At 37.5% G+C, this 27,169-nt stretch overlaps 2 protein-coding genes and 1 long non-coding RNA gene across 6 annotated transcripts in view; 2 read left to right on the top strand and 1 right to left on the bottom strand.

Annotated features, from left to right (window-relative positions):
• BLOC1S5 (biogenesis of lysosomal organelles complex 1 subunit 5) overlaps positions 1-27,169 on the top strand; it is a 995,078-nt gene that overhangs the window by 254,485 nt on the left and 713,424 nt on the right. The gene's annotated exons all lie outside the window — the stretch shown is intronic.
• Positions 1-27,169, bottom strand: part of LOC126952670 (uncharacterized) — a 334,793-nt gene that overhangs the window by 26,934 nt on the left and 280,690 nt on the right. Inside the window, exons 6-7 of one of the 4 annotated variants that reach the window (XR_007724995.1) lie at positions 7,435-7,606; positions 3,535-4,011 (exon numbers count right to left, since the gene is read on the bottom strand). The exons of 1 other annotated variant lie outside the window; for it this stretch is intronic. This is a non-coding gene — a long non-coding RNA (uncharacterized LOC126952670). Of the gene's footprint in view, positions 1-3,534; positions 4,012-6,052; positions 7,607-10,127; positions 10,967-27,169 lie in introns of those variants that run through there. 2 more of the 4 variants (XR_007724993.1, XR_007724997.1) reach the window with 2 other exon arrangements.
• SLC35B3 (solute carrier family 35 member B3) overlaps positions 23,009-27,169 on the top strand; it is a 309,604-nt gene continuing 305,443 nt past the window's right edge. The window contains exon 1 of the mRNA XM_050787455.1: positions 23,009-23,018. The gene's annotated coding sequence lies outside the window, so the exon portion shown is untranslated. The remainder of the gene's footprint in view (positions 23,019-27,169) is intronic.

The following is a 27,169-nucleotide window of genomic DNA, read 5'->3' as shown; positions in this document are numbered from 1 at the left end:
AAGTAGACACCACCAGCCTAATTTAATAATTGTAGAATCCCTGATGGAAGGAAAAAGCAGGATATGGTTGAGCCTTTTTCAAAATTTAATTAAAACCAACATGGCACGTATTCCTCTGCTCCTCCAATATTCAAACAGTTTCACAGTGTAGCAGCAGACAGGCCACGGTCAGAGGCAGTGACTCACCATATTTTCAGAAGGGGATTTTAAGAATCAAAGAGGCACAGTTCAGAATTACAAGGCATAAAGTTCCACATGCAGCTTGCAAATCTGTCCTTCCCTGTCTATTCACTGCATGTTCCTGCAGCATTGTGCACATAGACAGTGTGCACCAAATGAGGGCTGGCTCCTGCCTGCCTCACAGCCAGCCCCTGGCAATGCCGCCGTCACTGGGGCCTTCATGTCTCCCTGGGAAGAGAAGCATTTTTCTCTTCCATGCCCAGGAAGGAAACTTACAAGATCACCCCCAGACATAAACGGAAGCCAAGATCCTAATGCATAGTTTAGGTCTGCTTGATATTTGTTGAGATGTAAACCCTACTGTTAGATGTTTCTCTTTTTTACTACCTGCTGGAAGAATACAGGACCACATGCTAATTGCAGAATCCCTTTTTGAAAATCTTCAGATTCACATGCTGCTCTTACCATTTGTACTTAGCAGGCATCAGTCAAAATTTGTTAGATTTACTGGATTTGGCAGAAAACAATTTGAGTACTAACTTTTGCTTTGAGAGACATTGTACACTATCCAAAAAAAGGGGAGAGGAGAGGAAAGTGGCAAGGAAAAATGGTTAGCAGGACAGCAAAGGCTCCACTGGATTTGGGTCAGCTTGGCAAGCTGCAACAAGCAAACATCCACGACATTTGCTGTTGTGGCCTCACATCGCCTGTAACCCATTCCCTACAGCCTTCAGTCCGGGAAGTCAAGTTTATTGGTGAGTGATTTACTTGCAGAGGTGTTGAGCTGGACACAGGTAAACCATCTTTAGTGAGAGGTCTCTGAAATATGCTGACTAGAAACTTCAAATTCTGCTCCAAAACACTAAAGGTATAAATAGGAATTATCTTTATTAAAGGTCTTATTGGATGTTACATGTTTTTACTTTCAGTGGTAGAAGTTTGACCCTGGAAATCTAAATAAATAAACAAAAAGCACTGGATACACAAAGTTTGAATTAAAATGGACTCATCTAAAAGTTTTCTACATTGGAGGAAAAGGCAAATTATTTAGTGATGCCTTGAGTTGTCCAAAGTTCGTTAATGTCAACTGCTAGCAAGAAAACTATGAGATCCCAGGGTTTCACATTCATTAAATCTGATAAGAATTCAAAATATGTCTCAAATGTTTTCTTATGAAATAGTTAATTCAGTTGCCACTTTCTTTTCAACGTTTTGGTGAGTTCATTAAACTAGATGGTTAGGAAACTTTCTGTAAGTTTGTTCCCTCTTGACTTTTCCTCCAGTTCATTAGCTGTTCATTCTTAATCTGACACTTCATGGACAATTTTTTCTGTTGTTTGCTGTCTCTACGATAGTCCCTATGATATATGAATGGCACATGGATTTTCAGTGTACTCACTGACTGGTTACATATGGCTTGCCCAGTCACTCAAGCAAACTGTAACCTCATGTATGTGTAAGGATACGTATGTGCATGTCTGCCTCCCACAGCCATTATCAATCCATTGGAGGAGCATTTTGTAATTATTTACACTTAATAGTTTATAAGGCATTTTCATTAACAGTGTTTAGCTTAAACCCGATGAGCTAGGTAATTCTCATCTCCGTTTTATCAATGGTAAAAACTAGGTTCATATAAGTAGAAATAATTAACAATTTCACCTAACTACATATATCTCCTGCATATATGTACCCTTGTGAGTCCCAGTTTAAATTTATATCTGAACTGATATAACCTAGGGGTTGAGACCAAAGGCTTTGTAATGATAAGTCTGAGTTCAAATTCAGCTCGCCTACTTACCACCCTTGGCAAATTATTTAAACTCCTTAAGTTTTAGTGTCCTCATTTAAATATAGGAAGTGTGCCTATTACCCAGGGTTATTGTAAAAATTAACTGTGACGTGTCTGACTCTTTTTAGCAAGTATTAGTGAAGTTATCTATTAATAACAATAAGAACGATAATGTAAATGACATTGCTGTTTTGTTATTATTTATGAATCTAACTGCCATAGAATTGTTCTTTTATATTCACTGAATTAAATTTAATTCTTGCCTTCCTAAGAAATTAGAAAAGGCGCACTTAAGTATCCATATACATTCATAACATAACATTTCGGTCAATGACTAACCACAAACAAGATAGTGTGGTCCCATAAAATTATATGCTGTGTTTTTACTGTAGATTTTCTATGTTAGATACATAAATCCTTGCCATTGTGTTACAATTTCTTGCAATATTCAGAACAGCCACATGCTGTACAGGTTTGTAGCCTAGGAGAGCTACAGTTTGTAGCTCTACCACATAGCCTGGGTGTGCAGTAGGCTACATAATCCAGGTCTGTGTGAGTACACTCTATGGTGTTCATGTTCACACAATGATGGAATCGCCTGACATGTCCCTCAGAACGTATCCCTGCTGTCAGGTGACGCATGACTCTATTTGTCTGAAAAGTAACCATTGGGGCATGAAGCTAAGTTCAGGCTGTGTGGATGGGAGAAGTCATGGGGGTTGGAGGAGTATTTGCAGGGGAGTTGCCCCAGGGAGGAGCTGCAGTAGCTACATGGGTGGTTTGAACATACGAGGCCGGAGAGGAGCAGGGATAGGGAAAAAGGAGGTGGTGGCAGCGAAGGGTGCCTGAGGGAGCCTGCTACAGTAAGAATCCTAGAGCCTCCCATCAGCTCCTGCCCCACACCTTTTCTTCTAGGTCATTCAGGGCTGCCTTTTTCCTCCCCCCCAAATTTTGCTTTTTTGGCTTAAAATGTTTTACCCTGTAATTCCACTTGCCTTGCAGTGCCTCTCCCACGAGAGCCACCTTTAGGTCAGCCCAAGGTCACAATGCCAGGGACTCCAGTTTTCTACAAATTCCATCAGTGAGGGGTTCTCTGAATCATGTCACTCCATTAGTGGGCTCCCTTTTCAGCCACATCTCTTTTCACCCTCCCCCTTCTAAATCCGATGCTTGAGATTTCTCTTTTAGGATTCCATCCTTTTTTCCACTCCCAAGCCCAAAGCTGAGCTAATGCTCCCAAAATCGCTAGTCTTTGGAGAAGTTGTCTCTGTTCTCATTGAAGGCAAAACCTGTCCCCTAATTTTTGGTTAAGTGACCCTTCTTGAGGTGCAGCACACAGTGCTTCAGGGCACCAGGAGGGTAGCAGCCTGCCTAGTGCAGACCCTGCCCTGCAACTTTTTGGTCACGGGCCTGAGCAAAGTCACTCAACCTCTTGATTTTATCAGTTTCCTCCCTGTATAGTACAGGGACAGTAACAGAACCAAACCCCTAGAGTTATTAGTTAATATTTTTTGTTTTTATGACAGAGTATGGCACCAATTAAACTCCATTCAAGTGTTTATTAAAAAAATAATCAGTAAATATTTGATCTTAAATGATGTTGCAGACACTCATCTACATTGCCAGCTACTCAACAGGCTGCAGTGAAAGCATCTTAAGACCAGGAGTTTGATTCAAGATGAGTCTGGGGAACATAGAGAGACCCTGTCTCTAAAAAATATCTCTGTCTTACTTCGTTTGGGTTGCTATGACAAAAATACCACAGAGTAGATAGGTTAAACCACAACATTCATTTCTCACCGTCTTGGAGGCTAAGAAGTCCAAGATCAAGGCACCTGAAGATCCAGTGTCTGGGGAGGGCTCCTGGTTCATAGATGACATCCTCCTCCTATGTCCTCCCATGGTGAAAGGAAGCTCTCTGTGGCCCCTTTTATAATAAGGGCATTATATTCATTCATGAGGAATCCGTCCTCATGACCTAGTCATCTCCCAGAGGCCCCACCTCCTAGTGCCATCACACTGGGAGTTAGGATTTCAACCTGTGAATTTGGGGGGAACACAAATGTTCAGTCTATTACAAATCACCTGCCACAGAAACTTCCTGAACTAGCTTGCCCTCTGCCTAACACTTCTACTTAATTGCTGGCCATCCACCAGCAACTTAAATTAACAAAGAAAACAATCTAAACTCATGCAAATTTCATTTACCTAATGTGTCATGTCAGACTCACAAACTGCCTCATACATGAGTATGCTATTCTTGAACTTCATTATTTACTTTTCCAGGCCCTTATTTCTAGACCATTGTCTCTTCTTAAGCATCAGTATAGAAAATAGCATTGCTTTCACGGAAATCCTTCTAGCTGCGGTCCCCCAGGCCAAAGCCCTCTCCCAGTGATGCCCAGAGACTCTGGACAAGTATAAGGGGTGGGTGTTGAGAGGAAAGTAAGGGTAGAGGATGGCTATGGAGACTGTTATGAGTAGGGCTTGTGCAGGCATTAGAAGGAAGAGCTGATTACGAGATTGATTTCTGCACCTCTCCAGTGGTTGCAGCCACAGCTCATCCTGAAGTTAGATGTGCTATAAGATGCATGAGACAAGAAAAGCCTCTTCTCCTTACTGCTCAGGAAACTCATCCTCTGGTGTTTCTAATTTTTGCGTAGTCGGACCACACTTTTACAATAGCTAAAGTAGCTTTCGAAACAGGAAGTCTATTTTTTCCCTTTGTGATCAGTGGAAATCTATACAGAGCAGCAGTCGTGGAGGAGGTCAGTAAACTGCATCATGTACATATCTGTTTACAAAGTGAAAGGTCTTATAAAGCCTCATTTTCTCCTTTTGATCAGAGTGCAGCAAACCACCAAGGCATGTGTATACCTATGCAAAAATCCTGCACGTTCTGCACATGTATCCCAGAACTTAAAATACAATTTAAAAAAAATTTTTTTTAAAGAGGTGGAGTCTAATTTTTCTCCCTTTCAGTGCGAGTGGGAACAAGCTACTTGCTTGTAATGAACTGAGAAAAAAGGTCTGTGATAGTGTGCAAAGTAATAAATAGAGATGCAACTTCAAAAAAAAAAAAAAAAGAAATACAATTGATTTTTGAATATTGATCTTATACATACACTTATTAGTTCTAATATTTTTATGTAGATTCCTAAGATAGATGATTATATCAACTGTGAATAGAGACAGTTTTTTTTTTCTTTCCAAACTAGGCGTCTTTTATATCTTCTCTTTGCTGTACTGCATGACTAGAACCTCCAGCTTTATGTCGAATAGAAGTAGTGGGAGCAGACATCCTTGCTTTCTTCCTGATTTTAGGGAAACATGTTAACTAATTACCTATAAGCTTAATGTTAGCTGTAGATGCCCTTGATCAAATTGAAAAAGTTGTCCTCTAGTCATAGAGTTTTCATGAGAAATGTATATTAGATTTTGTCAAACACTTGTTCTGCATCTATCAAAATGGTCATATGTTTTGTTTTTCATTTTATTTCTTTAAGTCTGTCATGGTCAATTACATAAATTAATTTTCAAAGGTTTCATCAACCTTGCATTCCTGTGATAAGCCTCAGCTGCCCATTATATATAAAATTGAATCCAACTATATATATAGCAATTTTGCAAAGAAATTTAAAAAAAAAGAAAGAGAAAGAAAAGAAACTCATTCCTGCCACTCTTCTAAACATCGCCTTGTGGTCATACCTTTAATGAACATATGAGGCAAAAAAACTGGGCCCTGTGATTTATCAGACTGTGCGATTTAGATACTCTTGAAGTTAATGACCTCAGTGCTCTGCTTCTGTTTGGCAATGGAAAATGGTGTCATATGTTGGAGAGAAACGACAGGTAGAACCAAGTATTCAAATCTCAATTTTAAGTTGTAATTTCCCTAAGAGTCTTAAGAGCCAAGATAGTGTATGAATGCAGAGCATGCATAGGTTCCTAGGGGACACAGTAGACTTTAAGATCTTCTTTTGTATTTTCCCCAGTGTCTGCATGATGTTCTGTCCATACATGCTCCAGAATAGATCAATATTGGTTGATTTAGTATATACATAATAATAATGTGTGGTCTGTACTTGAAATGCTATGGCAGCTATATTAACAGTTAAATGACTTGTGGTTTCCCCATTGATGTCATATGAAATGGCAAAATGAAGAGCTCTGTGTTGATGAACGAACACACAGTGCAAGCATCTGGGAGCACAGAGAGGCATCTCCCTGTGGTGGAATTTCATTGGCTTAAAGGGACAACTGACTGAGCAATTACCTTCCCCTTTTTCTATTTTCTGTGCATAAAGATATTATTTCAGCATATGTTTTCAGCGCAATGTAGATAGAAAACTGAAAAACTATTAAAAACGTATTTGAAGCGAATCAGACAGCATGTATAAATAGTACAACTTTATTTACATCTCCCTAATGAATGAGCCTAGCTTCATGAGTTGATCTACCCAGTTCCCATAATCTGTTTCTCTTTTCATCCATGAAGTCCATCAATCAGCTTCAATCAATATTTTTCAAAGGCAGCAGGGCTTTTGCTACCAGTTGATTAACACAGGGCTATTTAATCTTTGTCCATCAGTCTTACCTCCAAATTCTAGGTTCATATCCACCTGGCTTGAAAATCTGATTGGTTTAACATTATCACTTTTCTGGAGACCTCAACATTTGTCAATGAGCCTTTAAAAGAGACTCCGTTTATACAGGCAAGCTATATTTAGTGAATTATTATACTAAAAATCAGTGATTGAAGTAAATATTTCATTATTTATATTCTGTCATTTTAAAATAGCATGAATAAATAATTTGTACATCAATGCGTCTAATGTGTACTGGTTTATATCTAAACTAATATACTACATTGCCATATTGAGCTACATTGCTTATTGAAAGTGATGCTGGAATAGAAATCGTGCTTGTTAATAATGATATTGTTTTAACAATAGTAAAAACCCAAAATAAAAGTATATATGTGGATCATGGACAAAAATTAGTTTCATAAAATTAGTTCGGTAACTAGAATGCTTTTGTAAACACAGATTTGGACTTATAAGTGTGAGGGTGTATTATATTTTTGAACTCTATCCACAAATTTTCTAAACCTTTATTTATACACTTAGAGAATGCATGTTTACTATTATGTATAATACAATATTCATCCAAATTATAATTGCAAGACAATAAAATTGTCTTGTGTTAATTAAAAAGAGACCTTAGCACTGTAAATACCACATAGAAATGCTGAGTGAAAAATTCTGTTACTCATGCCAGGATTTCCACTCCTGGCTATGTTGAGTACACAGGAGTACAATGAAATCCCTGTCAAGAACAATGAGAAAAGTCAGAAAAAACACAAAGTTATAAGTTTGAAAGCAGCACAAAGCCACCGAGACAACCAGGAATTGAGGGGCCAAGATGTTGGAGAAAGGAGAACCAAGGAGAGATGAGCCTACTTCTTAGACCCATTTTTTTCCTTGGAGCAGTTGCTGATTCTTGGCTTTAGGTAAAAGGTGAAAAATAGAGGTCAAGATATGGACCAGGAGGCCAACAGGTCAGCTGAGCTTCTCAGTTTCACAGCAATGGAGAGACAAAAATTGAATTCAGGGCCTCGAGGCAGCTTACATCCTGTAGAAAAGGGGAGGATGAACAAGTGAGCACATGGTCAAGGTCTTCACCAAATTCTTTAGCTGTGAAGCAAGAGGTTAAGAAGCTAAACTGAGACTCTGAAAATTAAAACAGAGTTTTCAGCAGTTTTACAGGGCCTAGGAAATAAAAATTGCAGTTCAGAACCCACCAAGGAGTTGGGGATTTGAGTAAACACCCCCAGTCTCTGGGGACTAACCCTTGGAGCAGTATGGACACGAGTTAGGAGGAAGCTGACAAAAACTACAACCTGACCCAGGGCAGCTCAGTTCCCGACAGAGTGAAAACAAACGTTTCCCTTGTCTAACACAAGCTTTGATATGTTATGTATTTTAAGTATGCACATATTACAATATTTCATATGAATATTTACATAATTGTGAATGCATGCATAAAATACGTAAAACAAAAATAAAATATAACTATCAAATATAAATATATAAATATATATAATTATTATAAACATATCATTTATAATTATTTTATATATTTATATATTTTGTATTTTTATATAAAAACACATATTTTATATTTTATATATATTTTTAAGTAATAGCATATAAATATTTATAAATGAATATATAAACAAATATGTGAATAAATATTTATTTCATTATTTTTATTATTTAAAGATCTAATAAATATGTGAACATAAATATCATATTTTAAATATTACAAGATATATACATGCATTTTAGATGATAGCCAAAGAAAAGGCTAAAATCAATGATCTAAATATTCATATTTAAAAGTAGAAAAGTGTGTACCAACTTAAGTCCAAGGAAAGTAAAAGAAGTCACAAAGAGAAGAAACATATCATCGATATCAGAAATGAAAAAGAAGTCATTACAGCAATCCTATGGATATTTTTTAAAGTGTTAAACGTATAGGATACTGTGACAATATCCTCTGTGCCAATAAATTGAAAAATTTTGATGAAATAGACAGATTCCTGAAAAAACACAACCAGAAAACTAACACAAGAAGACATACCAAGTCTGAATACGCCTCTATCTACAAAAGAAATTGAGTCTGTTAGTAAGATATTTCCCCAAAGCAAATGCCCAGGCTGAGAAATCTTCACCAGTGAATTCTTCGAAACAAGAAGCAAAGAAGCCTATTCTTATATAAACTCTGTCATATAATAGAAAAAGAATAAATACTACCCAGTTGAATAATAATTAATTCAATACTAATTGTACCAGATGTAATATTCGTATCACTATATCAATAATAATTCAATAATAATAGTGTGATAATCATACCAGAAAAATTAGTCAGCAAGAGCCTGTGCCAAAGGTCCCCAAAGACTTCTTCACAATAGCATTCAATCTTCTCAGTGACCAGTTGTAAACACCTCTGACAGCAGGTTTTGCTCATCACTGTTTTCTTAAAATGATGGGCAAGGATACTAAAGATGGTCAGAACATACGACTGTTCCCTCTGTGGATATCTGTTTTCTGAGTTGGAGCTCTTCAATTAGATAATTAAAGTCTCATTCCCAAATGACAAGCTTATTGTTCTCAGAGTGGAATGACTTTCTCAGTCATAGACACAGAGTAAAATGTAGAGGCCCCTATATCCGGCAAAGCTGATGTACATAGGACCACACGTAACGTGTACTTGGATTCCTCTTCAGCAACAAGCACAGTGCTTTTCACCCAGTAGACATTCAACAAATTTTCATTACTTTATTGGAAAAAAAAACACAACATGCAATTTGACTGAACTGGAATAAAATCAATTAAGATTTTTATGTTTATTTTTTATGGAGTTTAGAAGGACATGGTAGTCTCCTATCCAAGTTTGCTAGTTCATTACTGTCATTGTATTTGAGTGTCATCGTGAAAGAGGAAGAAAAATATTGATTATAAAAGTCCTATGAATTCCAAAGAGCACATACTACATCACGGAGAACTCATTTTTGAATTCCTGTTCTCTGCGAAATGCCTGCTGGCTAATATTTTGGTTTGAGGGTTCCAGATATCAGGAAAAGAAAAACAAGAAAAATCAGTAAATTGTTTAAACAACATAGTGCTCACCTCCCCCAGATTCAAAGGCTAAATTTTATTCTTAAGAGAATGTCTCACAATACAACCTTGGCAGTCATACACTGAAAAAGTTGGTTGGGAAAAACTGTGAAGCTCTTCTGCAGTGAAGCAAAGCATAATGATAGCAAGTTTTACATTTCCAACTAGCAGGAAACTTCACTATTTCAGTATCACCAACTAAAGTGTTCCGTGGTGAGGCAGAAAACAGCCAATAAGTAAAAGAGAAGACAGATAAAAGGAAGAGAGGTAAAGCGTGCCAAAGTCAAGCTTGCATCAATGTTTCCCAATTTTTCACTTTCGTTTTAATAGTTCATAATCAACAGCGGGCAATAAAACATCTAAAAGATGAATCATACTCTTTTAAACATATAGGCTCATTTTAATTTACCCCTAAACTTCAGGAAACATACCTCACTATGAAGTCCTTTAATAAAAATGACAGATAAATGAAAATAAATGACTTGATTTTAAAACACACACACACACACACACACAGATTCTTCCCCTTTACTTGTAATGAGAGAATCAGAAGTTTTGTTCTCCCTTGAAGTTAAATGCAATTTTGTGTTGTATCAAATGTTTGGCACCTTTCTCTGCAGCTCCGAAGCAGCCCAAATGTAATTTGAGCTAATTCCTGAAATGTACTTTGGATAAGGATATTTATTGTCTGTGAGATAAATAGTCAAAATATATCCGATTTATTGATGTCTTGAGAAAGTGGCATTATGGCTGCTTAGAGTGAACCTCTGGGCTAAATGAATATTCAGAGAAGTGAAAGCAGGCAGACCTCTGGTATGTGCCTTAGGAAAAAACAATAACAAACAGAAAAATAGCTGGGAAAAGGAAATTGCCTACAGTCTAGCTACTTTAGAGTGACGTGGTTAACGTTGATTGCGACAGAGGTCTGAGATCTGAATGTGGGTGATGCAGGAACCTTTTCTATAAAAATGGGCACAATAGAACAAGGATATGCAGAATCTGATTTGCTTTATTTCAGTTCTCCTCTTAGAAAATAACGGAAAAACAACTCCTGAAGAATTTATGAGCAAAAAGCTCTTGAGCATGTTTTTATAGCATTGTAGAATGAAAGAAATCATGCTCAGTTAGTTCTCAGACAAGATCAAGACGGCCCTGACCAACGTGGTGAAACTCCAACTTTACTAATAATGCAATCCGGGCATGGTGGCGGGTGCCTGTAATCCCAGCTACACAGGGGGCTGAGGTCGGAGAATCCCTTGAGCCTGGGAGGCGGAGGTTGCAGTCAGCCGAGATCACGCCATTGCATTCCAGCCTGGGTGACAAGAGATAAACTCTGTCTCAAAAAAATAAAAATAAATAAAACAAAAAATAAAATAATGCTATGAGTTAAAGTTTGCAAATCAATCATGATTTTTAGAATTTGAAGGATGTAAAAGAAATAAATAATTGAGATAAGTTTGTTGCCTAGATGGCTTTTTAAGAAATTAAGGAGAAAGCCCTCAATTGAAAAGCTGTTAGTCTGTTGGGTTTAAGTAAGTCTTCACTAAAGACTTACTTAAAAATAAAATAAAATAGTAGTTTACTTTCTACTTCCCCTACCCACATCCTTTGTGAAATATATCTAATTTCAGAATTGGTAGAAATATATCTAATATATTTTTCACTTAAGTTTTTAATTTTAAATTCACTCTTAAAATGTATATCTGTTTCACTTTCCAATCTGCTTTCCTTGTTTCTGTAACATAGCTACAATCCATTTCTTCATCTATGAAAATTCTAAACATTACCATTTAAGTTCCTTTTCAGATTTCTCGATTATCTGCAGTCTCAAGAGGATTTTCTTATTGGTTGCATTTGGTTTTCAGTTTTAGTTTAGGGTTATGTGTCAGTTTTATGGTATTAGTTTCTTGTCTACGTTACAGAACTTTTTAACCTGTATTCACAGTAGCGTGGAATTCTAGTTCTCACAGGGGCTTCTGTTCCTATCTATAACTAAGGGTGGGTGCCTGGCTTCCAGAAGACTCCCTTGGACATCAGATTTGTGGTGGTTTTATCCAGGTTAAAAGATAAAACAACACTTCCACATCCCACAGTGTCTTAGACCCTGGTCTCCATTGGTATGGAAACCCAAACGCCTGAAAAAAATATTCAGCCTGAAAGCCCTGAAACACCAACTCCATGACTCTGCATTTCTTTTCCTGGCAACTGAAGATTTCCCTTTCCATGTTTTTGAGCATAGCCAAATATTTTGCTTTGCTTTGCTTTAAACAAGCCCTATTTTATCCAGATTTCCTTATATCTGGGATATAGCCATAGCCGCCCAAGTCAGCTTTGTCTGTGGCAGGGCACCAAAGAGAGGCAACAACATCCCTGCTACTTTTTCTTCAACATCAATGTGGTTTTTACTTGTAAAAGTCAGTCCATGCAACAAAATCAGAATACATTCTACCAGCAGAGTGACAATGGAAAACATCAATTACTACAGGCCATGTTTCATAGGTAGGTGATTGTTCACATAATTTTAGAAGCTGAATTATGTGGATAATAGAGTTAGCAGATAATACTAATGACCTAGCCTGGAAAGAAACAGAAGTACTACTCACTAAAAAGAAATTGTAGTCAGAGGATACTAAATAATAGTATAGTTGTGTATGGACAGCATATTGAGCATTTGGTGGTGGTGATGTTTGGGAACTGGTGTGTGTGTGTGTTTGGGAGATTTTAGTTTCATTTTGATTTTTGGTTTTAAGATTTATTTATTTGAATCAGCACCCTTTCTCCTGGCTGTTTTTCCATAGTCAGTCTTGGTTCACTGAGACTTTTTTCATTAAAGCAAGTAATAGTTTTCCTCTTCATTTTCTCTTTTAGACCAAGATTGAAATTGGCCTGCAGATCAAAGACCATGGCAAAAAATTCCTGACATTGGAAACTGCCTCCCAAAACATCCCTGTGCCTCATCCCTTTCTACACATTCCATATAAAGAGATTGTTTCATTTTCCACCTGGCAACGCTTAAATTGTTTTATTTTTCTTCATTAAAACCGCCACGCCTCTTCGTTTAACTCATGTTTTAGTACCTTGATTCAGCAGGATCATAAAAACTTTTATTTTTGTTGTCGTTGCTCCTTTTTGCCGTGGGGAGAAGTAAAAAAGAAACAAGTTAAAGAATATACAGTTAACCCTTCTTTAAAAATATATAACTAGATTTCTAAAGGAATGAAAAAATACGGTACTAGTGGGAAAACTCTGCAAGAAAATCTATATTTAACTTGAAATAACATAACTTTTTGTGGGTGTGTTTGACATCCTCTCATACCTGCTAAGTCCCCTTGAGTCCTCAGTAAATATTAATTATGGATAATTGACAATTTCTTTCTTCTAATGGAATCTTCAGAGCCAACTTTGAAGTTTCCACTTGGTGCTAGCGTAGCCTTCAACGCAGGCCTTCTCTCCATTTTGGAATGTAAACATGATATGCCTATAAGAAGTAAGTGTGCCTTTCGGGGGTCCCCAAAAAGAAGTCAAATTTACACGGAATTACACAGAATGAAATCCTAAAACAAACAAGAAAAACTGGTTTTTATGTCTCTTTGTTTTTAAAAGCAAAAGAATAATGCCAGACTCTAAACAAACATTCTATGTTCCAAATACATTTTCCATTGTATGCTAAGCTCCTCTCCTGTGAATGCTCTACTGACCATCTTGTAAATGGCTTAAGTAGTTACAATCCCCTAATTAGGAGAATATAATGGCAGTGGCAAATGCCACCAGAGTGCCTTAGCCTGTTTCCTACCAATTTGACCTGATCGATCTATTATGTTTGCTGTAAATCTAATTGCATAGCAATCAGTGAATGACATGACTTATTATCTCAACTCAGTTTAGAATTTTATTTTGTGATGGGCATAGATGCACTTTTAAATGCGACACAAATACAAGCATATGTGTACATATGTGTCTATATATGTATACGTGTGTGTTTGTTTATATACGGTGTATGTGTAGACAGGTCTGTACATACACAGTATATGTACACTATGCATACTATATATACTGTATATTATATACAAAGTTCTCTTTGTTTTCCTAGAGTTGGAGTCTCACTACGCTGCCTAGGCTGGTCTTGAACTGCTGCCCCCAAACTATCCTCCTACCTTAGCCTCTCAAAGTGCTGGAATTACAGGCATGAGCCACTGTGTCCTACATACAATGTTCCATATAAGGTATTTTCCTCATTGTTCAATCAAATTAAAGTAGATTTTGCTCTAGAATAGAAAGAAAACTATAACATATTTCCACTGTGGTTTTTTTTTTTTTAGTAAATAAACACTTTATAGCAATACTTAAATCTGAATTTTTGAGATTTAATTTGTATAAATGTTCAGAAACGTGTCTTTTTTTTTCAAGCAAGATTCACCTTAATTTGTTTTCCTCATCATAAGCTGCATGCTTAAGTGAAAGACTCTGAACTTCTCTTCTTCAGGTATCAACCATATAACTTCAACCACATGGACTTCTTGTTTGTGGATTGCATATTTCAAATGGAATTTGTGCTTATAATCCAAAACTCTTGGCAAGAATTTAAGTCACTCCACGTGCCCTGCTCTGCTGTGCTTAGTCAAATTTTCCCGAATACAAAACTTTCAATAAATAATATGAACTGATAGTCCCAGTCCCAAGAGTCAAATGGGACTTAAAAGCAAGAAAGAATACTGCCTGCTCATCTAGTCACAGATAGAAATTGGGAAACTCTTGTTTGTCTGAATTCTGTGAAAACTCACTGTTAGCCACAGTTTCACTTTTTATCTTTTTATCACTTTTTACGTGTTAGAGTCAACTCGGAAGAAAATATCCCATAGCAAACTTTCCTACCCAAGACACTATTAGTAAGAATTGCTAACACTTACAGAGAGCTTACTACCTGTCAGGAACCATTCTAAACCCTTTACACAATTCATCTCCTTTAATCCTCACAATCTTGTGAAGTAGAAACTATTATTTTTTCAAACTTTAGATATGAAGAAACTGAGGTACAATGATGTTAATTTGCTGAAGACTACATAGATTGTTAGTGGCAAAGCCAATTTAAAAGAAAATTCCATTTGTGTTTGTCACTCACATTAAGCATTACATTATAGAAGGATCCAGGGTACGATTGCAGTTTAGATATTACGTGCCCATATGCAATCAGGGCCAGTACACTTAATGAAGACAGTCTAGAGTGAGAAAAGTGATGGGCCAGAAATCAGCGGACCTTGATTTCCAGCATCACTTCCAGCCTAGCCCCTGATCAGCATTTAACCTTGAACAAACCACTTAACCCCTGGGCCCAAATTCCCAATCTGCACAAGGAGAGATTAGATGTTCTCCAAGGTCCTTTTCAACTTCAACGCGTATGTCTCTATGATTAATGGCTGAATGAATGTCACATTGATCTCATGACTTGTGGGTGTGTTTGCCATGTTAATGTTAAAACTACTAAAATGAATCTATCGGCTTTCTAAACGGAGATTCAGCCACGGTTTCTTCAGTTCAAAAGGACTACAGAAAAGACTGTTTTCCAGAGCCATGAGTCTCTGAAATGTTTACCAGCACTAGTAGAGATTTGCTCATTCATTTATCATATTAAATTAATAATTTTTGAGTTCAAGTAACGTTCCAGGCATTGTTCTAGACATTGGGCTACAAAGGGTGAATAAGGCAAATGTGATTTCTGCCTTCACGAAGTTTCTAGCAATATATATGTTTGTATTTGTGTATGTGTGTGTGTATGTAAACATTCATAAATGATACAGGTTGTGATAAATTCCGGAAAGAAGGTGAAAAAACTTTGCTATGACCCAGAATAGGGAGGAAAGCTCTTTTCACAGACTTTCTGGGGAGGTCTAACACTTTCTTAAAAATTGGAATGAAATTGTGTCTGTTTAGCAATCTCATCAAAATTAAGAAGACTTCTATGATCAGTTTGATTTCATAGACTATTTTTCTAATAGGGATTAGGCATTAAATTTCCTAAATTTGTTAGAATGGAAGGCCCACCTCTATCACTTTTGTTCAGTTGTCCTCTGTAGTCCAAGTTACTTGCTTAACAAGGTATGGCTGCTAATAGCAACTCTTCCTTGAGTTTGTCTTAAGGATTAAATAAGACAATTGGTGTACTGCACCTTTTATCAGCCATAAAAAATAATAAACTATCAGCAATCTTCAGTCATTTTATCTGTATCTGAAGATTTCATATTTATAAGGAAGATTGTCCTTCTCGTTATGATATTTAAAATAAGTACGAGCCACCTTATGTACTAAGTTTCCAGGATAATTCTAAACTGCTGTTGTGCTGAGTCAGTAAATGTTGCTTTTTAATTTATAAGACACTCCGACAGTTTCTCAAACTTGAGCGCGCATTAGAATCACCTGGAAGACTTCTTAAAATATGAGTTTTGGGGCCCCAGTTGCAGATTGCTGATTCAATAGATCTGGGGTAAGGCTGAGAATGTGCATTTCTCACCATTTCCCAGGTGACGTGCGTGCTGTTGGTCCAGGGACCACACAATAACACAGCAATTGTATCCTGTCACATGCCAGGCACACCGTGAGGATCTCTGCATACTGTAAAATATCTGATTCTCAAAATCACCACGTGCTGTAGGCATCAGGACACCTATTTACACAGAAATGAGAAGAAACTTGGCTAAGGTTGCGGAGTTCCCAAGGAACAGAGCTGGGTTTGAGCCTCAGTTTGCCTGTCCCAGAGCTCATTGCAACATGTACTGTGCATTGAAACACTTTCTAACCAAAGATTTACTGACAGCTGTAAATTGATGTCTTAGAAAGATTGGGCTCCAGCAAAATATCTACATGACTATGGCATTTCAGTTAGAAAATTCATAAATCAAAAGCAAACTGAATCTCAGGAGGCTCTCTGTCATGATCGCACGTGCTGCCTAAAACCACAAATTAAAATAAAGTCTCATGAACCATATAAAAAATATTGGCTTGGCATTCAATTTTCTTTGTTTATAAAACTAATGTAATACCTTATTTGAATCTTGAAAAATATATCTCCATAGAGAGAAATGAGTCATTCTGGAGGTTAAATCCACTCCGTTCTCATTTTTGTGAAATATAAGTTTAACTGAAATGTAACAACAAGCTAGAAAGATTTGAGCTGAGTGTAAGATGTTTGCTTGAGTTTTGATGACACCTAGGTGAAAGTAAAGACTATCTGATAGATCCCTCAACATTATTAGGATGGAAGAAAATTCCTAAAATACATGAGCTATCATTTTAGTTTTAATAGAAATGTCTTTTTCACAGCCTCACCTTATTCTTCGAATGTACGTAAAATATAATATTTTGGCACTAACATTGAAAGGAGAAAAGGCAAGATGAACTCCTTTCTTGGGCTAGTAGCCCTGAAACCCAGCACACTGTTGGCATCCCACAAAGTGGAAGCAGGCATTCCTGTAAGAAGGCTTTCCCCAGAGAAGAATTCTTATTTGCACGTATCATTTACAGCTTTGCCGTGTGGGTTCAGATGAAAACGGAACTCAGAGGGGGGCATAATTAATTGAGTCAACTCAAGTCCTCTGACAAAAAAACAGGCAAGTGAAAACTATCAGAGGGTTTGAGAGCTTCCTGGTAAGCTTCACTCACCAGGATGACATTCGGACTCCCAAAACGTGTGAACCCATTCAAGTGGGCGAGCAAGTCAGACCCAGAGACAAACTCTGCATTTAATATCCTTTTGAAAGCATACTTGATTTTTTTAATCAAATATGTTGCTTGTGTCCTCATTTACCCATTCTCTCACTAGATTAGTGACTCTTTTAAAAGCCAAAGCACCTACTCATGTAACCAAACACTACCTGTTTCCCCAATAATCTATGGAAATAAATAACAAAAAATAAATAAAAATTTCTCTAACGCTAAAAACAATAAATAAATAAAAGCCAAACAGCACCATAAAACTCCCCAAGCCAGAACGCAAAAAGCAGCCTTTTTTATTTTGCTCAAATCTTATTTCAAAACTTTAATTTCTATCCTGGTAAACTAATCAATCACCCTGCTTTTTCCTTTATTTGGAATTACATAGCTCCATTGAAGCCTATTATTTAGCTTGCACGAAAGCTTTAGTTTTCCGTGACATGAAAGACATGTAGTTAAATATATGAACCCTGCTTAGAGAACCAAAAGGAAGGTATCTTTTAGTGGAGGAAATGGAGAAAAATACAAGAAAATATGGGGGATGTTTAAAATTCTCGCTTTAATTTTAAGAACCATCAAGAGCCACCAACTATGTAAAAGTAACAGCAGGTGTCTTGAGCTTAGAAAAGTAGGCACACGGACACCTAGACATTAGCTGGAGCCACCTGAGAGCCTGCCAAGGGGCAGTATTTCTGGAGAGAAGAAGGAAAGACATGAAGGCATGTGTGCATTTAATCAATAGTTATTAGGCATTGTGATCATAATGGAGATCCAGTGATATTGAGGGTTATCCCTGGCCTTGATGAACTCAAATCTAGTGACAGTCACTTCCACAACCATGTATTAATCCAGGCAGAAGTGCCACTATCATATTTAAAAAGCAATCTCCCACTATGTGCCAGGTGCTTTGTACACATCTGCTCAGTTCCACAAGTTATTGACAACCCCCATTTACAGATGTAAAAACAGATTCCCGACTTGTCCCGGGCACGCGGCTGATAAGCAGCGGTGCTCCAATTCTCTTCTTACTCCCTAATCCCAGCACTTTAGAAGGCCGAGGTGGGCGGATCACGAGATCAGGAGTTGGAGATCAGCCTGACCAACATGGAGAAACCCTGTCTCTACTAAAAATACAAAAATTAGCCGTGGCGGCGTGGGCCTGTAATCCCAGCTATGCCAGAGGCTGAGGCAGGAGAATGGGTTGAACCCGGGAGGTGGAGCTTGCAGTGAGCCGAGATGGTGCCACTGTTCTCCAGCCTGCAGCCTGGGCAACGGAGCGAGACTGCGTTTCCAAAAAAGAAGAAGGAGAAGGAGAAGGAGGAGAAGGAAGAAAGAAGAAAGCAGAAGAAGTCTTGCTAGCTGAAACTTACAACATTGACAGATAAGATAGACAAGTAAGGTAAGGGAGATAAAAGCAGGGGAGCAAGATGTACTAAGGGCTTTCCGTGCTGTGTTTTATATAAATCACCCTTCCTGTGAGGGTGGGGTAGAAGGCCGGATCAAGAAAGACTCCACACAGTAAGTTACATTTATGTTAGATCTTTAAATGAGTAGGATTTGCCTCATTGTGGTGTCTTCAGCCGAAGGAAACTCAAGGAGGTTTATGGTTGAGAGCCCCCTGGTTTGGCAAGAAGGCAGACTGTGGAAGCAAAGGGGGAAAAAAAAGGAAGTTTGAAAAAAAATTGGCTGAGGATAAGTTGAGAAAACTTTGAATATCTTGCTAAAGTATTAGATATTATTCAGTAGGCAAAGCTGAAGATGAGGTAATGGTAAAAAAAAAAAAAAAGTTGCAATTTATACCTCTTTTATACACTCTATCAACTCTAATACACAGAATAGAGTATCTAGGTGTTGTTCAATGAATAATTGTCAAGTTACATTCAGGGCTGTGCTATTTCAGTATTAGTGAAACTAATCACTATGATTTATTTAGGGCTTTTCTCTCTCAAGTGCCAGGCAGTTTGAATATATTATCTATTATCTTTTTTCCTTACAACAATCCAATAAGATTGTCATCATTGTCTACGTTGTATATATTTAAAAATTGGGTTTATAGAGGTTATGCAACTTTCTAAGGACAAACAGTGAATATGCCACAAAGGCTAGATTTGAAGGCTAGTTTCTAATTCTAACACCTCTGCTCTGTCTATTCTGCTATGCAGTTTTTCTAGGTGCACTGATGGATTTGTACAAATCTATTCAAAATATTTGCCTTCTCTCTCACTCCAGTCTACCCTTCATTCCTCCCTTAACTGTGACTTGAGCAACCCACGTTGTTCAATGGCAGCTTGGATTGGAGATGAAATATGTGATGGTGAGCACAGGGAAGGTAATTGACCCCTATGGGGATCAGAACTAGCACTTTGTTCTTTTCAAAGTAGTGAAAACAGATGCAGTGAGCAGGAATTTGGACTCGAGTAAATTAAGGAGAGTTAAGGCAGAGAAAAGGGACGTTAATGCCAACATGAAATAATGATGACAGAATGCCAGGTGACTCAAACATATCACAACATACAAGTGACCCTCTGGTTTTGCAAATGAGAACATACACCTGAATGACAATTTACTACCAAAGAAGAGCAGGGGAGTTGGGAATAGAAAGAGCCTGACTTAACTGAAGAGCAAACAAAGCCACAGAGGAAGTTCAGAAAAGGTTCCCAGGGAAAACTGTGGGAGGCCTGTGCTTGTCAGTTACTTCCCAGGCCAAACCATACACAGCCTAATACATGTGTTTGCTTAAACCCTTGCACTGTAGCTTCTTCCAAGAATAAGTAAGAGGGACTCTGTGTCCACTAGTAAGAGATGAGGCCTTCAGTGTCAGAGTGGGGCAAAAAATAAGAGGTTCAGGATAGACCATGGGTATAAAAACCAAAGGCATATTTGAAAAAGTTAGAGGATATGAGAAATTATTATAACATTTAAGAGGGCAAGGGGGAGCTTTTTGTCTAGATAGTTATCTATTCCTTTTCATTTTTTCCTCTCTGGGATCAACAATCTAGGAGAATAAACCTAAAATAAACTAGCAAATAAAAACTCTCTGAAAGAAGCTAAAGGAGAAAATGTTAGGAAACTGTCAAGTCTCAATCATAATTTTGACAAATAACATGTCCTGAAACATTAGCTTTTCTCCAATTCCTTTACCACTATGTTTTCCTAAAAAGGTATTTATTAAAAATCCACAAAATAAACCGAAAACATCTCATGAAAATGTATTTCCAGAGATAGACTATTTTGTTATTACTTTGCTACTTGGAAAGGCATTATTTGCTTGAAATTTTACCTAGGTATAGGCACATTCTTTCACTCTTTTTTAAATGCCATATAATATACTTTATTCTCAAGGAGTGGCTTTCCTGCCTCATGAAAAAATATTGTCAATATAAAAACATTCATGTTAGAGTTTGCAGAGAGATTAAGAGCCATCAAGGTCCACTTTAAATTTTGACTGATTAAAAAAACCAGCTTGGAGAGGCAATGATTTATGTCCTATCACAGTGACTTTAGTGGCAGAGAGGACATTGGGGCCCCTATGTACTGAATCCATGTCCGCTTCTCTAGCCACTACAAATTTGAACTTTAGAGAAACTATACTCACGAAAGAGTGTCCCCTTCACCCCAAAGGAAGATGGGAAACCTATTACAAGTCACTTCTGGAATAAAAACCCAAGCATTAGGCCTCCAAATACTCATTGGACATCTAAAAGATGATGCAGATAATTTGTAGGAACCAAGGAGTGAATATTATATTTGTAGAAATACTATTCAGGAAAACTATATACTTTAAACGGTTGCTAATTTTCTAATTTACCTGCACAGTGTAAGTTTTTTCACAACTCCACCCATAAACCTTCAATGCAATCACCCCGCCATAAACCCATTGCTTTAATGACAAAGCAGCTTATAATTTCTGGTATTAAACACAAAACATATTAATCTAAATAGATGCATTCTTTATGTTTTTTTAATCTTAAAAATCAAAGGTCTATTTTCCGTATATCCTGATTGGAACTTCAGAGGGAAGACATTAAGAATCCACAATTTCTTCACATAAAAATTGAAGTTTCATGTCAAGAAATCCATGAACAACGATCTAACAGAAGTTCCCCTAGAGTACTGAAGAAGATGGGACCTTCTGTAAGTCAGCTTTAAACCATGAGGCCAATCCATCTCTCTGACTGTGTAACTGTTGAGCTCTCACCCTCTACCACAAGAGAGAGAAAATCACTACCAGCATTTGATCTGGAGTCTGCTCAGGGAATCCTGAGTTCTACATCCAACAGTGCAGATGGAGAAGAACGGAAAAGAGTCAAGCGTCACCATCTCTGAGGTGTCCACATTCTTTAATAACATCAGTTTCCCTGGCTTTTTTTCCTTTTGGCCAATAATGGGAGCAGACTAGCAGTGGCCATTAAGGTTTCCTCAAATGAGAAAACAGGAAATAGAAAGAAAGAAAGTCTTCTCCAAGCATGACGCTTCATAACCCCTAGTCCACATACATCCTCAGAAAATTTATGTGTCCCTGTTCTTCAGAGCCTTCTACAAGAGGAGCTCCAGATACAGAAATGTAACAATGCCATTACCAGTATCCCAAGCCACTAGAGTCCATCCGCAATTCAACAGTTTGCTAAACTATCAGTTGCTTGTAAGGCATTATAAAAACAAAATTTTTCAGCAAATTCATAATCAGCCACAGAGCAAGCTGAAATTCAGTAGTTGGAGTTCATGGTCTGAGTCTGTCCCGTCTCTTGAGTCACCAGAAGTTCAGGTAAAACAACAGCTGATGGGCAGTAAACATTCTCAGGAAACATATAAGTATTGACCATCCATTCATCATGTAAGCAATCTGTTTGTTTTGAATTAAAGAAAAACTTCCCTTGAGCCATTCCTCATAAACAGACATTAAAGGAAACTATGAATAATCTGCTTTGGTTTGGAAAGGACATTGAGAAAAGGCCAAAGAGCCTTTTTCCCCCCTTTAATTGATGTTCCAAACTGATTTGAAACAGGCCAACGACTTTCAAACATACATGTTAAGAGACCCGTACACTCCTCACTTGAATCAAAATAATCCAACTGGTCTACCAACTTCTACTAGACTCACAGAACCTTGTATATCCTATAGCTCTATATTCTATTCTATAGAACCCATGGCCCTCCAGCTCTTACTGGAATATCATGAGTAAACTGAAGCTTATTTTATCCCAAATTAACTTTTTCTATTATTAGTTAAGCCAAATTGTCAAAAAATTATTTCACATATTAAAACAAAATATAACTCTTATAGCACCCACACATTGACTCTAAACAAACTCTCCAGAGATTATTCTTCAAAATAGATCTACTTCTTTTACATGATAGATTTTCAAATATTTGAAGTTAAGTCTCCTCTAACTAAATCTCCTCAACAAGATGTGTCATTTTAGGCCACATTTGATGATATTCTCCAGAATCTTTAGTATCATGTTATTATTTGCTTGTCCAGCAATAATTTGTAAAATAATGTACCAAAAGTGGAACACAATTATCTAATAGCAGATTTAATCCTTTAATCCAAGTAATGGTATTTAAAAGAGTAACTGATACTTCATAATCATTCAATAAATATTTTCTATTTATTGGTTCTACCAATTTGGCACTAGGTGCTGTTTTGGGTATTGGGGATTCTGCAGTAAACACTATAGACAAAAATCTGACCCCTTGCAACTTATGTTTCATTTGTTACTGGACTCACTGGAACATTGGTTGAAGTAGACCCTGAATTACTTGCAAGGTATTGAACTGCACAGGGTTGGAAACTAGAAGGCTAGCACTTGGTTAATATTTTTTAGTGGATGACATCTCATAAACTTGAGATCATTTCTGCATCTTAAAGTAGCTGTATGATAAGTGAGGTTTAAACCTCCACTGGCCTTCCTAGGAAAAGGTAGACATATCTAGAATAATTTGTAAGGCCCTCCAATATCTCACTCTGATCATGTTTTTTTCTTTCTAGATTTAAATGTTGACCTTCTCCTTTTGTTTCCAAATGTTACCTATTTTTTTTCCAACACCCTCTGTGCAAGCAGACACTACATCCTGGCTTGTCCGTCTCCCTAAAATTCCCTCACTCAGTTTTTCCTCCTAGGCAATGCCTCATCTTTTCTAATGTGGCTCAAAATCCTAAATTGTCTTCACAGTCTTCCTTGACCCATCCCTATTTCCCTCAAAACAGTTTGTAGCTTCATCCTCTGCTTCTAAAATATTTTATTTATGCCTCTCTTGTAATACTAGTCTTCCAAGATCAATAATTCTTTACTTATCTGTCTACAGTAGTGTAATATACGTTTTTTAAAGGCAGAAGCAATGTCATAATCAGTGTTGTAAGTATAGAGTTTGAAAAGCATGAGCCTCTTATTGTAAGTACACAATAATATCCATGAAAGGATAATTAATGAAACCATTTTGAAAATTATAAAATGATAATATAAATATAAGATTATTTTAATAAATGTTTATATAATTTCTTGAGTCTACCATTTGATTATAGATGTCCAACTAACTGATTTTATGTGCATGTATGCAACTGAAAACATTAATTTAAGAACTAAAATGGAATTGGTAAACAGAATAAAAATGAATTTTATAAGGATCATTAACAATAGTATTACCCTTATCATTACCTCAGTTTAAATAATTCCAATTAAAAAGTACTTAAGACATTTCCAAGATTTATTCTAAAGTGTTTTGGCAATGCAATCTAAGGATATACTCAGTTAATTTTTAAAATAAATTCAAGTATTAATTGCATATTGCTTATGAGGTCCCCCAAAATAATAAATATCATTCAAATTAGCAATGATAAGAAATAAAGTAAATAGCAAACAGAACACTCAAATACTTTCAACACATTAAAATAAATATCAATCATCAGTTAAAAGCATTTAAACATGTTAGATAAATTTTCATTGATAATATTCTTTATAGCAATAACTCTTCAAATTAAGCAAAAACGTGATCAAACCTCAAAAATGCCAAGAAATGTATTATTTTAGACTTATAATTCATTTTATTACCAATAGAAATGATAACAGAAAAAAACAAGAATAATTAACAATTCATAAAGTGTAAAGGTACTGAAAGACTATAGCCTAATAACCACAGTAGTTGAGAAGGAAAAGAGGAGACATTTTTCAGTAAATTCAGCGTGGACCTTGGCCACCACCCTTGCCAAGTGCAATCATCACATACTGGTGATGTGGCACTGAATGTCTTTCCCCAAAAGAATCAAGGGAAGAGTTCAATGCCCTGAGCTGCCTCGAAGGCCACTCAGTTCTGTACACCCTAGTCCTATAATAAATACAAATTGATCATCTGATTTTTGTTGATAATAGAGTGTATACTTCCCCACCGATTTTTGTCTTCACCTTAAGTTCCTTTCTCCCAGGCATGGCCATGGCTTTAGTTCCCAGGCTGATCTGAACTCATACTCTTTCTCATTCATTTCCTCCTGGTAAAAGGGCTCTCAAAGTGGTGAGATTCATAGTTTCCTTGTACTCTCATCCCAGACTTCTCTGAAGGCAGATCACCAATTCCTAGATTTCCCTCTGTCAGGGAAAAAAGACAACATGCTGCTGTCTCCTTACGTCATGTGAAAGAGAAAGCTAGTGCCAGAAAGTTACAAATGAAGTTTCAGGGCAACCTCTATAATGTGTCTGTGACTTGTCTCTATACACATGGATCTGCTCTGCTTCAAGGCCACATAAGAAAAAGCAAAAACTCTAAGAAGCTATTAACAAAATAGCATTTTTGTCTGGGCACAGTGGTTCACACCTGTAATCCCAGCACTTGGGGAGACTGAGGTGGGTGGATCACTTGAGCCTAGGAGTTCAAGACCACCCTAGGCAACACAGGGAAATCCCATCTCTACCAAAAATACAAAAATCAGTAGTGTTTGGTGGCATGAGACTGTAGTCCCAGCTACTCAGGAGGCTGAGGCAGGAGAATGGCTTGAGCCCGGGAGGTCAAAGCTGCAGTGAACCATGGTCACACCACTGTACTCCAGCCTGAGCAGGAGTGAGATCCTGTCTCAAAACAAACAAACAAACAAAAATTATATATATGGCATTTTCAAAGCTTAAAACTGTGAATTTATCTTAGCAAAGAGAAAAGCCTAAACTTGTTTAGAATAAAACACTCATGTTACACTTTAGCAAACGGGGCCACTAGAGCTCAGTTACATTTCTTTTGAGTTGATTGTTTTAGAAGCTTAAAATTAGGCATAAATAATTTATAAGTCTTTATAAGAGTGTGACTGTTAATACTGTAAACTTGACTGGACCAAGGGTGCCAAGATATTTGGTCGAATATTATTCCAAGTGCGTCTGTGAAAGTATTTTTGGATGAGATTAATGTTTTTTTTTTTTTTTTTTTTTTTTTTTTTTGAGACGGAGTCTCGCTCTGTCGCCCAGGCTGGAGTGCAGTGGCGCGATCTCAGCTCACTGCAAGCTCCACCTCCCGGGTTCACGCCATTCTCCTGCCTCAGCCTCCCGAGTAGCTGGGACTACAGGCGCCCACAACCGCGCCCGGCTAATTTTTTTTGTATTTTTAGTAGAGACGGGGTTTCACCGTGGTCTCGATCTCCTGACCTTGTGATCCACCCGCCTCGGCCTCCCAAAGTGCTGGGATTACAGGCGTGAGCCACCGCGCCCGGCGAGATTAATGTTTTAATCAGGAGACCAAGTAAAGCAGATTGTTGCCCTCCTTAAGGTGGGTGGGTCTGAACCAATCAGTTGAAGGCCAGAATAAAACAAAAAGGCCAACCCTCCTGCTAGTAAGAGGAACTGCTCCTGCCTGACTGCCATGAGCTGGTACATCAGTCTTTTCCTGCCTTCAGATCCAAACTGAAACATTGGCTCCTTCTGAGTCTCAGGCTGGACAGTCCATACTGCAGCTATATCACTGGCTCTCCTGGGTCTCCTGCTTGCTGGCTGAAGATTTTGGGATGTCTGAGCCTCCACAATCATATGAGCCAATTCCTTGTAATGAATAAACGAAGGATTAAATAAACAAATAAATAAATAAATACTGTTGGTTCTGTTACTCTGAAGAATCCTGACTAATGCAAGCAGTGTTAGCAATCTTTACTTAACCTTTCTAGACATTCGTTTCCCATCTATAAAATAAGGGGTATTGCTTAACTGTGAGCTTCTTTCCAACATAATGTAGTTTTCTAGTTCTGTAAATGCCAAGTCAAATGATCCTTTTTATCTCTGGCTTTTATGGGATGAGAACTTACCTTATGCCCCACACTGAGGTGCTGGGTGTTACATGTATCTGCTTATCTCATATCACAACAAGCCGGGGTGTTATTAGTCCTTATTATTATAGGTGAGGACACAGAGACATTCAGTAATTTTCCCAAGATCTCAAAACCTGACGAGCCAGGGAGAGAACCCAGACACATTGCCTTAGAAAAGTTAATTAAACAAACAAACAAAAAAATGAAATGGAAAAACAACTTGAGGAACATATAAGAAAGTGAAAAGTAGTGGAGTTGGGAAGTAACTTCTTGATACTTAACCATAATTCACTAACTCAATCACTCTGAACTTACTTTTCCTCCAGATTGACTTAGGTCCTTATCTCTCAAAAGAAGCTTCCAGTTTTAGGATGGTTACGATCTTTTCGTTGCTGTTGTTGTTGTTGTTCTCTGTCGCCCAGGCTGGTATGCAGTGGTGCAATCTCGGCTCATTGCAACCTCCGCCTCCCAGTTTCAAGCCATTCTGCTGCCTCAGCCTCCTGGGTAGCTGGGATTACAGGCACCTGCCACCAT

The sequence above is a fragment of the Macaca thibetana genome, chromosome 4 (genome assembly GCF_024542745.1).
Source record: "Macaca thibetana thibetana isolate TM-01 chromosome 4, ASM2454274v1, whole genome shotgun sequence".
In the NCBI taxonomy this organism is placed as follows: domain Eukaryota; kingdom Metazoa; phylum Chordata; class Mammalia; order Primates; family Cercopithecidae; genus Macaca; species Macaca thibetana.
The sequence above is the reverse complement of the archived record's forward strand: the minus strand, read 5'-3'. Positions and strand labels throughout refer to the sequence as shown.